The 13,996-nt window shown below is 40.7% G+C and overlaps 1 protein-coding gene across 2 annotated transcripts in view; it reads right to left on the bottom strand.

Moving 5' to 3' along the window:
• tnrc6c2 (trinucleotide repeat containing adaptor 6C2) overlaps positions 1-3,902 on the bottom strand; it is an 82,465-nt gene extending 78,563 nt beyond the window's left edge. For both annotated transcript variants that reach the window (XM_081380833.1, XM_081380834.1), the window contains exon 1: positions 3,238-3,902. The gene's annotated coding sequence lies outside the window, so the exon portion shown is untranslated. The remainder of the gene's footprint in view (positions 1-3,237) is intronic.
• Between the last annotated feature and the right edge of the window lie 10,094 nt (positions 3,903-13,996).

Raw genomic sequence — 13,996 nt, 5'->3', positions numbered from 1 at the left:
ATCATGTCTTGCATCGTATAACATTATTTTACAACAACTGTTTTGTTTTTATTAACATAATATCAGGGGTTACATTATCATTGTGAAAAATATGTCATAATTATTATAAATAAGCCTATTGTAATTAAAATTATATATATATAAAAAAAAATGTTTGCAAGGCAAGTGAAATTCTGTACTATTGGCCAAACTGAATAGAAAACAAATTCTTATAGCTTGATCCATGTATAAAAACTATCCCTCCTCCACTATACTTACAAATCACAAAAAAAATCTAAAACATCAATCTTTGTGTTCCTCTGACTGACCAATTTGACAATTTGTACATTTATTCATGTTATACACATAGAAATATTTTTTCTAAATGGTCATTTAAAGAAAATGGTATGTTGTAAAATTGAAATTTTCTTAATAATCACTTCTCAAAATATAAGTCAAGTCAAGTCGTCATCTTCATTTATATAGCGCTTTTAACAATGTAGATTGTTTCAAAGCAGCTTTACAGAGATAAACGTATAATTTAAGGTAACAGAGATTATTTTGGCTTTATAGCGGTTCTTTAATAAGTTATTTTCCAGCTAAAGTTAGTTTTGATTGATTCGCTTCAGTCGCAACGATCATTTGTTATTAAATTTTGGGCCGCTAAGACGACACCATTCCCTCTACACAGACTTTAAACGCGAACCTGTGAGAAACACAGATGGCGGTCACATGACATAAGTCATTAAACCTCAACCTGATCATCTAAAATCATATGTTTTCTGACCTATTAACAGGGCCCTGGGGTCTCAGACTCCAAACAGAACACAAGGATTAAAACTAAATTAGTTAGGAATCTGAAATGCAATCATCCACACACAAGCACCATACACAAAAACAGAATATCAGAGACATGTAGCTTTATAGCAAAATGCCCTGGAACCTGCATCACTGAAGGGACATTTTCTGGGACACTAGCCAACACTCACAAATCCTTTCTTCTCCAGCTCTTTCCCTTACCCGTACCCCATCCTGTCCTGCTGCGTGGCACACCATTCTCACACGGACAAGAGGATTTCAGCCTCTTACATCAGAGGGTTCAATGTTCAACTGATGAGGTAATGAGAGAAATATGGGTGGAAAGACCTTGTAATGATCACCTCTAAATTTGACATCAGGGAGGAATTTCCTACTACTTAAATGCTAAATAACTAATAACCAGGGGTTTTGATGCCAGCTCTATTTTACCTCTTGAGATATTTAATTTAATTTTAATTTAATTTAATATGCAGTTTGTAGTACACAACTGGATGAGGAAAAATACCTCCTTTAAAAAAATAAATCAATCTGAGCACATGTAGGCAAGAATGAAAATCAAGCAATGATGCTACTGTTACAGAAATGAAAACTGAACTCCAGCAAAGAAGAGTTCACCACAGCCAGCCTTTGAAATCTGAGCAGACAAGAACAATGTGCTCTAATTTTATCGGAGCAAGACACAGGTAGCGCTCAGCCACAGAGACCAAGATTAAATTATGTCCAGCTATAGGCTAAAGTGGGGCTAGACACCACATAGAAAGCCACAATGTACACAGAGAATCCCATGAAAGAAAAGGAATTCCCTGTCTCCAAACAATCACCACTCATCTGCTTTCACAAGCTCAGCAGTTCAGGGGGTTGTGTGTACCCTTGCAGTCCAGAGTGAGACCGTTTATCCATATGGCTTGCGATTTTTGCCTTTCTAACAAGCCGAACACTGGTGTCTCACGCCTCCAAGCTTTGACCCCAATCCTCTGCAGCGGCAGGAGGGGCAGTGGTTCCTTAGACCCAGATGATGGGGGGAGCTGAATCTCTGTGTATTTGAGCAAAGGAGCTTTGGTGTGATTTATAATTAAGGCTGAGTAGCACACACTCAGAGGGTAGATAGGTTATGAATTACAAGTGAATTGCCCAATTCATTTTATCACTAGCATCAGCCAAGTGTGACATGATTTTCAAGAGAGAAAAATAGATCAAAGAATGAAATTATGGTTCTCAAATATGCACACAAGCTACAAAAGAATATGACGACTATATGGACAAAAACGTACTAGAATATCAGGAGAGTAGGATGATGAAGGATGATAAATCAAAGATTTCCAAAAATGATTTAAGTTAATTTTTATTTTTTTTAAATCTTAAAAAGTAAAGCAAATAATAGTGACATTTATTTCTTTTCACAAGGTGATCCAAATGACCCTGGGTATAAACAGCTGAACTGAGCTAGGACTTTTTGAGTCTACAAAGCCAAGACTTTACAGTCTTACATTGATTTCTCTTCTCTTTACTGTAAAACATATATGTGCATGTATGCCACTGAACTTAAAGGTTGTCCTCTTTGTGTCTTTCTGCTGGAAACCATATAATCAACAGAAACGTAACATCCTGGTGAATTCATACATCTTAGTATGAAGGAAGGAATATGGCAGCAGTGATGACCAGTCAATTGGAGGGTTTTAACTGTAAAGTGTAATAGGACCAGATGCATGTGATTAAATGTAAGTAACAGGCGCCCATCAAGACCTTCATTTTGTAACACCTCAACACAGGAAAACACCCACAATTGCTGTTGCATTTTGCAAGTAAATTTTTCGATGTTGACAGTGTATGACTCCCATTACAGAGAAATGATCATAATAAACTTTGCAACAAAATACCAGAATCAGTTTATTACTATGCAAATTGCCATTGCCAATGTGGTAGCTTAGGCTAATTAACGTTTCTTAGCACAGTGTATCTAGATAAATAAATAAATAAAAATGCAAACAGACAGAACGATTAGCAAAAAGAATAAAAAATCTGGAAGGATTATTTCAGTCTAAATAAGGGATCTAATAGAAGGTTACACGACTAAGCAGCAGCTCGAAAAATCTAAACCAGCCATTTATCAGACGCGTTAACCCAAAGTAACAGTAAACACATTACAGGCTCAGTCTGTCTGATGTAGTAACTTGGTTAAGCTAATGGTCACTCTAGTTGCTGAGTTGGAACCTACAAGCTTTTAGGTAATTTACCAGTCCAAATATTTAACTATACCGTTACAACACACAAATGTATTTAAAGAGGTAGACTGACTCACATTCCGTTTTAGATACAGTATGATCAAATATTAAATCAAATATTAGCCTAAATCTAGTGAGCTGCCTACCTAGATGTTTGTCGTCATAGATGTTAGGAGTCAGCCTAAAAGGTTGAGACAGAGACAATATGTCAACTTACCTTTTTATTCACAATTCGAGCTTTGGCAGCTTTCAGTAAAAAAAGAGTTGCATGTCGTACAGCGGTACGAAAAGGCCTTTTTCCGAAAAAGAAATACCCGTAAAAACAGACAGACCCAACTAACACTGTACTGAATGAGCAGCCGAACTTCCGAAAGTGTCCCAAAAAGGCAGCAGAATGAAAATAAACACAAAATTGAATATGCAAATGAAAATCTCTATGCAGACATAGAGCTTTGGGCTCTGATGGAGATTATAGGTGCATGCATGCTGAAAAAAACATCAGACGACATTTACATGACGCTACTAAATCCCTTTGAAAAGAGAAAAAATACATCAAAACGGCGAGGCAGTTTGTTAAGTACAGTGGCATAAATTGGTCATCAGTAATAGCATCTGATCTATGGTGCAAAATGAAGAAGAGGGCAGTTTGAAGCTGCTACTGTCTGGTAGACTGACAGATACGACGCTGCTTCAGTAAAGTGCAAAAATAAAGACAGCGAGCGATGTGGCAAGCAGTCTGACTGCTGTCGTGTGAAAAAATCCAGCGACGTCTTTAAAATGACAGCGGAAATATCCAGGGATAAGTGCGGAGTGTCCGGAGAAAGCGCTGAGAGTATCGGGATAGGTTCAAGCCTCTGCAGCCATTTTGTTCGGTATCAACACAGCAGAAGAGCACCAGCTCAACTACAGTGGGAGGGGTTTCGCCACTGAATTAATTTCCATATGACGTTTAACAAACCAATAAGCAAGCGCACTGGTTTTAGAGCGGAGCACCGCCCATAAAAGGTTTCAAAGCGTCCAGTTGAATTCACAAGGGCTGGAATGGGCGTTCAGCTGAGACCACTACACGTTCTGTACACAAACAAACACAGTCTATCTATCTATCTATCTATCTATCTATCTATCTATCTATCTATCTATCTATCTATCTATCTATCTATCTGGGCACTGTTTAGTGTGGTAACTGTGAGATTTTGAAATAGGCTACAAAAGATAAAGAAAAAGAGAGAAGATTCATGCAGCAGGATCCAGGCTCTGTGTTGTTGTAATTTCCCATGGGACAAAAAGGGCTAGTGAAAGAAAACAACACAGTGAGAAATTTTGTTTATGTTAGCTATTTTGATTTTGATTTGAAATTAAAATAAATCAGCACAACATATTGAATTACATAAAAAGAAAAAACAAAAAATCATTACTTTTATTACTAAATTAAATTGAATTTTAGCTGAGCAGCTTTACATGAAATCTGCCTGCATAACAGCGGACAAGGTATTGTATGACAGCACACAATGTGGCAACTTCCCACAGGAAATTCTCATATGCATCAAAAGTAACAGCTAATGATATAAAATAAGCCATAAAGTGTATTTAAAAAAATTGTCACTGTTGTGGCTCAGCCTCGCTCATCAAACTAATTATGGAAAATCAGTCCAGTGCTGGTTTTATGGTGTTTTGGGACTTGACTGGTTAATCTGATTTATTGCACACTTAAGTTTAATTGATTGTTTTCATGGATTTAAATGAATAATGAGGAGCTAATAAGGATTGTCTTTGTTTCAAGAACCTGGAAGTGAACAGGCAAAAGAGGATAATGGCCATTGCTCAGAGAGAGAGAGAGAGAGAAAGAGAGAGAGAGAGAGGGGGGGGGGGCTATCACTTATGAAGGTGTCATTATACCTGTTCTGCGTGTTTAATCTATTGCCAGACGCATGTGTTTTTTTTTTTTATGGTCATAATTCAGATTAAATAAAAAAATTAAAATACATCACCACGTAGGCTCAAGCATCACACACATGACCAGCGTCGGCCAATAGTGAGTCTACGTGGTGACGTACAACACGGAAGCGCTGCCCTGTTACACTAGGTGAATTCACTCAGGCCCACACAGAAGAAAATTAATAGTTGAATAAAGTCGTTATTTTAGTTTTTTTTTAACTTATGGTTGAGCCACTGTAGTCACTTGGACTATTTTAACAGTGTCTTTACTAACTTTTCTGGGCCAGCAAGTTTCGATCCCATAGAAGCCTATGGAGGAGTGATCCAGCTCTCAGATTTAATTAAAAATTATCTTAATTTGTATTCCAAAGATGAACGAAAGTCTTACGGGGTTGGAACAACACAAGAGTAATAACTGACAGAATTTTAGTTTTTGGGTGAACTAACCCTTTAAGTCCTTTGAATCAAAGATCAGATTTCCTTCCTGATGATTCCTTCCTTCCTGATGCTCTTTGGATCATCAGGTTTAGCACAAAAAAACATACAGTGTCAACAGTCAGCTTGAGCACAAGTGGATATACCAAATATAAGAAATTTGGTAACACTTTATTTTAAGGTGACGTAGTTACACGTTACTACATGTACACTTTATAATAACAGTAAATTATGCATAATTACAAGTAAACCAAACCCTAACCGTAATTCTATAGTACATATAGTTAATTAATATTACTCAATACTTATTTGAGTAAGTACAATGTAACTATGTCAACTTAAAATAAAGTGTAACCAGAAATTTAAAGAAGAAATCAAAGAAACACAACCATACATCAACATTTCATTGTGGAATTTTACATAATAGTTCTTCCTTATATATATACACTTTACATTTCTGATACAAGACACAAAGAATAATTTTAACAACAAAACCCTGTTTGTAAAATCACTGTAAATATATTTGTCATTACAGTATATAACTTAGCACCTATCCTGGTCAGACCAATAATTATATTTGGTTGGTTTCCTCGGGTTCAGCCTACTGTCAAGTAACTACATAACCAACATATTTACAGGTAATAATGATAATAATAATAATAATAATACATTTTATTTGTAATGCGCTTTTCTTAAACCCAAAGCACATACAGTAGAGTGAGCAAATACAACAAGAGCATTAAAAACAATTAAGGAAAAGCAGCCTTAAACAAATGTGTCTTAATCAACTTTTTGAAATGTCCCAACGTTGGTGCATTTTTGATTGTTGGAGGAAGCACATTCCATAGCTTGGGGGCTTTGCATGAAAAGGCTCTTTCCCCCATGGTCTTAAGCTTACACAAAGGCTGATGTAGTAAGAGAGAATTAGCCGAACGGAGAGACCGTGATGGAGTATAAGGGCTAATGAGATCACAAAGATAGTCTGGTGCAGTCCCATGAAGTGCCGTGTATGTTAAAATAAGAATTTTAAAATCAATTCTCGCATTTATGGGAAGCCAGTGCAACTGTGAAAGCACCGGTGTGATGTGTTCACGAGGAGAGGTACGAGTGAGCACATGGGCAGCAGAGTTTTAAATGTACTGTAGCCTGTTCAATGATTTAGCTGAAAGGCCTGAGAACAGGGCATTACAATAGTCTAACCTAGTTGTGATAAAGGCATGTATGAGTCTTTCTGTGTCTGCAAATGAGAGAAATGGTCTGAGTCGAGCGACATTATTTTCTCAAATAATAGAAAGCGGTTTGGAAATGTGTTTTATTATGTGCTTTAAATCTTAACTGTAGATTGAAAATTACACCAAGATTCCGTGCCTGTGGAGTGGGAATTACCATGCTAGAGTCAACAATCAAACTAATTTGATCGGCCTTACGAATAGCTGCCACTGTACCAATCTGCATCAGTTCAGATTTGGAGCCATTCAGCTTCAGGAAGTTATTCTGCATCCATGTGCTGATCTCTGCTAGACAACTGTGCAAAGCTATTAATGAGCAGTGTACATCAGGATTTGTGGTGATGTAAATCTGCGTATCATCCGCATAGCAGTGATAACCAAGACCATATTTCCTGATGATCTGCCCAAGTGGAAGCATGTAAATATTAAATAAAATTGGACCCAGCACTGAACCCTGAGGAACTCCCTGTCGAACAGGCATGGTATCCGATTTAAAATTACCCAAGCTTACAAACTGGGTATGATTCGTTAAATAAGACCGAAACCAACTGAATACAACTCCAGAAATATATACTCATATAATATATGGATATACTCATGTTGACTGGATTTGACAAAAAATAGTCAGAGCAATATTCTAGAGATCACTGGTTCTGGCTCTAAGACCAGTTTGTCATTTGATGTTGTTAAAAACCAGAAGGTGTTTAAAAATATTTGAGTTACATTTAAAGGGTCATGAAACCCCCAAAACACATCTTTTGAGATGTAGACAGATATGTACAGTCTGCACATCATTGAAAACACTAAAGGTACTCATTAAGTTTATTCATAAATGGAAATTAGTTATTTTTTCATTTTTCATTTCTGACTTCCGGTTTGAAAGGCAAAGTCGGAGCAACGTCACGGATTCTAACGTCAATTCGATGTCAAGATCCGGAGTGGTTATTGGCTGCCGGGGCTACAGTAGGGGATGGACGAACGAGTCGACGTCAGCCTGTTCTGAGTGCTTTCTGCATTTATTCATGAGAAAGAGCTTGTTCAATCCAATCACTGCGCCGTAGTATGCATGAGAATGAGATGAGATTGAACGGAGAATTCAAATGTCACAAAAGACCGGTTCAGCGCTGTTCATTCAACTCTCTGCCTGTTCTGCTGTGTTGTTGTCCTTCAGCCACATGTTTCATAAGTGTATTTCCTCAGTAACACAAGAGTGTTGATTGCATTTTCCCCGCGATGCATTTAGAGCTGGAGTTTTAGAGCCCAATCCTTCCTTGTCCCAAAGAAGGATTTGGTCTGCGCCCCATTTTGGACCTGAGTCGTCTGAATTTTTCCCTTTACAAAGGGAAGTTCAAGATGCTGACATTGAAAACTATCCTGCCGCAGATTCGAACAGGGGACTGGTTCATCACCGTGGACCTGAAGGACACCTATTACCACATCCAGGTAAGTGACACAGGAAGTTCCTCCGGTTCGCCTTTGGGGGAAAGACATATCAGTATCGGGTCCTTCCATTTGGTCTAGATCTGGCTCCGCAGACGCTCTCCAAGTGTCTGGCCCCCTTGCTCTGGCCCTCTTGAGGCTCCAGGGCATCCGTGTGCTAAATTATCTGGACGACTGGCTCATTCTGCCTCATTCCAGAGAGTTGGTGTGTCGTCACAGGGGCGTCCTTCTCCACCACCTCCGGTCTCTTGGTCTCAGGTTGAATGCTCAGAAGAGTGTCCTAACTCCTTCTCAGCACACCACTTTCCTGGGTGTCCAACTCGATTCTCTCTCGATGCAGGCCTGTCTGGCCCCTGCTCGAGTTTCCAGTCTCTCTGCGTGCTTGGCCCGTTTCACGCTCGGCCATCATGTAGCGGTGGGATGTCGCAGGCTTCTGGGGCTCATGGCAGTGGCCTCTCCTGTGCTGCCCTTGGGTCTCCTTCATAAGAGACCATTCCTGTGGTGGATGAAACTCAGGGCCATCTGCCATTCTTGGTCTGCCTTCTGCCTGGTGAGAGTGTCGAGCAGTTGCCTTTGCGCTCTTTGGAGGTGGAAAGACTCACCCTTTTTACTTAAGGGGGTCAAGATGGGTGTAGTTTGCCGTCGCCAGGTTGTCACGACGGATGCCTCTTTGACTGGTTGGGGTGTGGTCTACGAAGGCAGACCGGTGTGCGGTGTTTGGACGGGCGAGCTTCTCTCGTGGCACATAAATTGCCTCGAGTTGCAAGCCGTCTCTCTGGCCCTGGATCATTTTCTCCCGGCCCTGATGGGCTGACATGTCATTGTCAGGACGGACAACATGGCAGTGTTGTCCCATGTAAATCGCCAGTGAAGCTCACGGTCACGAACCCTCGACAGGCATGCGCACCGCCTCCTCCTTTGGGCTCAAGACAGGTTTCTTTCGCTGAGAACAGTTCACGTTCCAGGGGACCTGAATGTCGCAGCAGACTCTCTGTCGAGACAGAAGCTCAAGTCGGGGGAATGGATGTTGCACTGCCAAACACTGGCTCAAATTTGGAACATGTTCGGCGAGGCAGAGGTGGACCTCTTTGCGTCGCAGAGCTCGACACAGTGCCCCCTGTGGTTTTCCCTCTCTCATCCGACACCTCTGGGGATAGATGCCCTCGCTCATCCGTGGCCGGAGTTGAGACTGTATGCATTCCCTCCAGTCAAGCTAATCCCTGCAGTCCGTTGCAGAGTGAGGGAGTGTGGAATCCGCCTCCTTCTGGTAGCCCCATTCTGGCCATCCCAGACGTGGTTCTCAGAACTGAGCTCCCTGGTGGAGGGGTCCCCTTGGCAGATTCCTATCAGGCGAGATCTGCTGTCTCAGCTCCAGGGCAGGATTTGGCTTCCTTGACCCGAGATATGGAGGCTGTGGGTGTGGCCGATAAGAGGAAATCGCTAGCGACAGTGGCGTCTGGTCTTCCCGCTGATGTTCGGGAGACCATTGATAGCGCTCGTGTGCCTTCTACTAGAGTGGAAGGTTTTTGAGTCTTAGTGTTCGGGTCCTGCAGTGGACCCAGTCAGCTGCCCAGTCGGTTCAGTGCTGGAATTCCTGCAGGATAAATTAGTGGCTGGAGCAGCTGCTCTAAGAGATTGTGGCCTCGTTTACACTGTCAGTGAAATGTGACCCAATTCAGATTTTTCGCTCACATGTGACACAGATCGGATGTGTTCTATGACAGTGTAAACAGGAAAAAAAACGCATACATTCGGATATTTCGAGATCAGTTTCAGGCCTCATTCATATGTGGAAATAAATTAGATATAAATCAGATATGTGCCAATGCGACATGTCATGTAAACAGGCAGATCGGATTTTCTGAGGCATTAGGCAACGTCTCCGAGGTTTAATGACGAGAGAAACCCCGACGTGCTTCTGCAAAGGGACGGATGGCCTGACGAAACGTTGTGTCGTCGTAGGAGAGGAATGTGGACAAACGTTGACACAACATATCAAATGTTGGCTAGCTTATCCTAAAATTTCGGACCCACTGCTTCTTGTTAAAGCCCGCCACAATATGCTCCCACCAGTCCTGAGATCGCTCTCACACACAATAACAGAGGCATATGCACAGGCTGCAATGATGGCACTTTTCGTCCTCCTCCGCCACATAATCATGGTGATGTTTGTCGAACTTTGCATATATCGCAGAGCTAGCATCAATCATATTTTGCGTTCGTCCATCTGTGCAAGATAATTTAACCCTTTAAGCATGCGCAATTTTTCAGATAGTATGGCAAGTGTAAACACATGAATCGGATATGGGTCACAATTGAAAGAACGTGTAAACGGACGTTCAAAAAAATTGGATATAGGCAACAAATCAGAATTGGGCATCAAGACCTGCAGTGTAAACATGGCCTATGTCGAGGCTATCGCTGTGGCGCATGTCGTCTCAGTTGTTCGTATGCTTTGGGGCTGGCCGCCGAGGGCTCACCGCCTCTAAGCACAGGATCTCTCACTGGCTGAGAGTTTATTCTTTATTGGAATCAAAAGAATGGTTATGAACCATAGAAACACTAGGCAAAACGATGTGAAAAAGGAGAAATATGCAATTACTTAAGGGAAATAATACGTATTTTTCGCATAAATATGCTTGTAACCAATTGCTTTAATATATAATTGTACTTGTAATAACTTATCCATCATGACAATATGCTAATTAAAATATCACATGGCCCAAAAATGTATCAGGCACCAGTATTCCTGGTCTAGGAGGAATACAAAGGAGTAATGGTCATTTTAAGGACCTGACGGCCCCCATTTTGAAAATGAGGCCTTTCTTGGAGTCAAACTTTGGTAAACTTTTATTATGTTTTTAAGTATGATACTGTAAGCCACTGAGAAACCTTTTGTTAGAATATTTTTGGGGTCAAGCCATATTTGCAGCTGACTAATAGGAAATATGACTAACAACATGTTGAGCATGCATGAGAGCGGTTTCTGCGCAGAATGCCACGATGAGTTTAACAACACTCGCAATGTGGATCATAGATCTACTGACTGCAGCAAGCCTGTTTCAAGTTTTTATGGACATAGTTCATATACTCTAGTGCTCTAAACATGAACCAGCACCATGTATGCAAACATATTTAATCACGTCTTCTTCAAATGAAATATATATTGTGCAAATAAGGACACTGATACAGCCGTACATCTGATCATGAACGGGATAACACAATGAATTATTCTGATACTCAGATGACAATTATTTAGACTGAGAATTCAAAGAAGAATCAAAAAAAGTTACTATGCCTTTATTCTCTCTGTGTTAAACTGACGTGTCTTGTTTTTTCAGAGACTGTAGAGCTTGTAAATGTAATGAAAATATTATTAGACCTTTTAAAAGTCCTTCCGCGTTTCTCCCTCATTCTTGGGAGCTTGATGTCATATAGGATTATATTTTTAAAATACATCAAGGTGCCCTCAACTCTGTTTTTTTTTGTGTGTGTTTTTTCCCTCTGTGGTCATATTTTAATATTCACCTCTATGTATAATGAGTGTGTTGCAGGTCTGTGTTTTATTGGTTGTTGTCTCCCCTCTTCCTGCCCTCTACATTCCCACTTTTCCATAGCTTTACACGGCCATTGTTTGAGACTTTTTTCTCAGCTCTGAGGTGTGAATGACCGTGTTCATGACACTTTAATGATTCAACATTTGGGCACAGGCAAAAAGCATGAATCCACAGATTTAACAGAATCCACAATGATTGAATCTACTTTATTTAACAGAAGCGGAGGAGTTTCATCGAAAACGACGCGTTCAACCAGACTGGGAAGAGAGAAGCTGTAATAATGTAGTACACTCCAAAAACAAAATCAAGACTTCATAAAAGGGCATAATAGGAGCCCTTTAATATGCGAGGAGCTAAAGCCATAGGCTCACACTATGAACTCTATTTGCCAAGAGAGCACAGATAAATTCCATGGCTGTTGTGAATGTTAGAGGCATTTATCCCCTCAGGCGAGGGGCGATATTTAGGAGTACACAGGTGTAATAGGGGTTGGAAATGGGTTAATTTAGTTTTTGAGAATCAGAGAAACAGAGGTCTTTTGCCACAGGCTGACACAGAATGGAGAAAAAAGAGATAAAAAAGGGAGAGTGCAGGAGAAAAAGAAAGATATTGGAGGTGTAACTGTCTGTGGTATACAACCCCTCGTCTCTCTCTCTCTCTCTCTCTCTCTCTCTCTCTCTCTCTCTCTCTCTCTCTCTCTCTCTCTCTCTCTCTCTCTCTTTCTTTCTTCTCTCTCTCTCTCTTCTCTCTCTCTCTCTCTCTCTCTCTCTCTCTCTCTCTCTCTCTCTCTCTCTCTCTCTCTCTCTCTCTCTCTCTCTCTCTCTCTGTGCGCATGTGCCGGGTGAGTGGGCGGAGCGAATGTGAGCGAGTGTTTGGCTGCTGTGTGAGGTACGAGTGGTCTATACTTCTCTATCTTTTGTTCTTTTCTTTTTTTGTTTGTTTTTGGTTCGTTGTTTATTGGTTTTTATTTTGTAGATTTAAGTTGTGAAATAGGGAAGTGAGTGTTGTGTCGGGGTGTCGGCTCCCACGTGTTGGGAGCATGGCTACCCCAGGCAGCGGCGGGAGTTTTAATTCTCTCACAAGGCGTCATGGTGTTAAAATAGATTCAGTCGCTGGTGTGGAGGGATGCAGTTTAGCGGTGGGAGAAGCGGTCGGACACGAGAATATTGTATCAGCGTCCCGTATGAACAGCGCTGTTGTTGTTTTTGTGAAAACAGTGGATTTAGCAAATCAGTTAGTACAAAGTGGCATAGTGATTAACGGTATTTTTACACCAGTGCTTCCCTTGTCTACACCTTCTAAAAAGGTGACGTTATCGAATGTGCCACCTTTTATCCCAAATGAAGTGTTGACTGGATTGCTGGCCCGTTATGGTAAAACAGTTTCACCTATAAAGATGATTCCGATTGGCACCAAGTCTCCTCTCTTGAAACATGTAGTATCTTTTAGGCGTTATGTTTATATGATTCTGCAAGATAACATTGATGAACTGGATTTGTCCTTAAATTTTCGACACGAGGAATTTAATTACGTAATTTTTGCCACCACAAACAACATGAAGTGTTTTAATTGTGGTGAATTGGGACATATGATCCGTGCGTGTCCAGGTAGACAGGATAAGTCAAATGAGAGACCTTTACAGGTTGTAGAGGTTGGAAACATTGTAAATGAAAATGTAAATCGGAATGTCGCTGCGATAGTCGCAGATGATGAGGTGCCTGGACTGAGTTCAGTGCGGATAGCGGCGCCGGCGACTGTCACAGTGGATGTAGAGCGGGCAGATCGTGCTGAGGAAGATGAAGGTATGATGGTCACTATGGGTGAAGATAATGAGGTGGAGAATAGAGACTGTGTTGTGGACACGGTAGACAAACCTTCTGTTAATCTTGAAAGTGTGATGGAGACTGAGTTAGTTGATTGTGCTTTTAAAACGCCACTGAAGCGAAGGCTAGAACAGCGTCCTTCAGATCAGCAAGCAAAAAAAGGATTGGGTCGTGATTTAAGCCAAACGGACACAGAAAGTGAAAGTGACTTTTCGGAATGCAGTGTGGAGTGCAGTTTGCCGCTAAGTGGTTTTTCGAATAGGAGTTATAGTTCAGATGACATTAAATCGTTTTTGAAGGCAACTAAGAATGTGAGAAAAGTTCGTATTGAAGAGCATTTTCCTGATGTGCTGCAGTTCATTGATAAAGCAAGAATATATAGGAGTGAAGGGTGTTTTAGCAATCAAGAAATATATCGTCTGAAGAAAATACTTGCCAAGCTTAATGCCCAACAAGAGTCCAATAGTTGTAATGAAAAATGAAAAGCACAGTTATGTGGGGTTGTGTTTGTTGAGTCTAATTTGCTTTTTTCTTTCCTCATTTATGGGAGAAATATG

This window comes from Scardinius erythrophthalmus (assembly GCF_964197995.2).
Source record: "Scardinius erythrophthalmus genome assembly, chromosome: 12".
In the NCBI taxonomy this organism is placed as follows: domain Eukaryota; kingdom Metazoa; phylum Chordata; class Actinopteri; order Cypriniformes; family Leuciscidae; genus Scardinius; species Scardinius erythrophthalmus.
The sequence above is the reverse complement of the archived record's forward strand: the minus strand, read 5'-3'. Positions and strand labels throughout refer to the sequence as shown.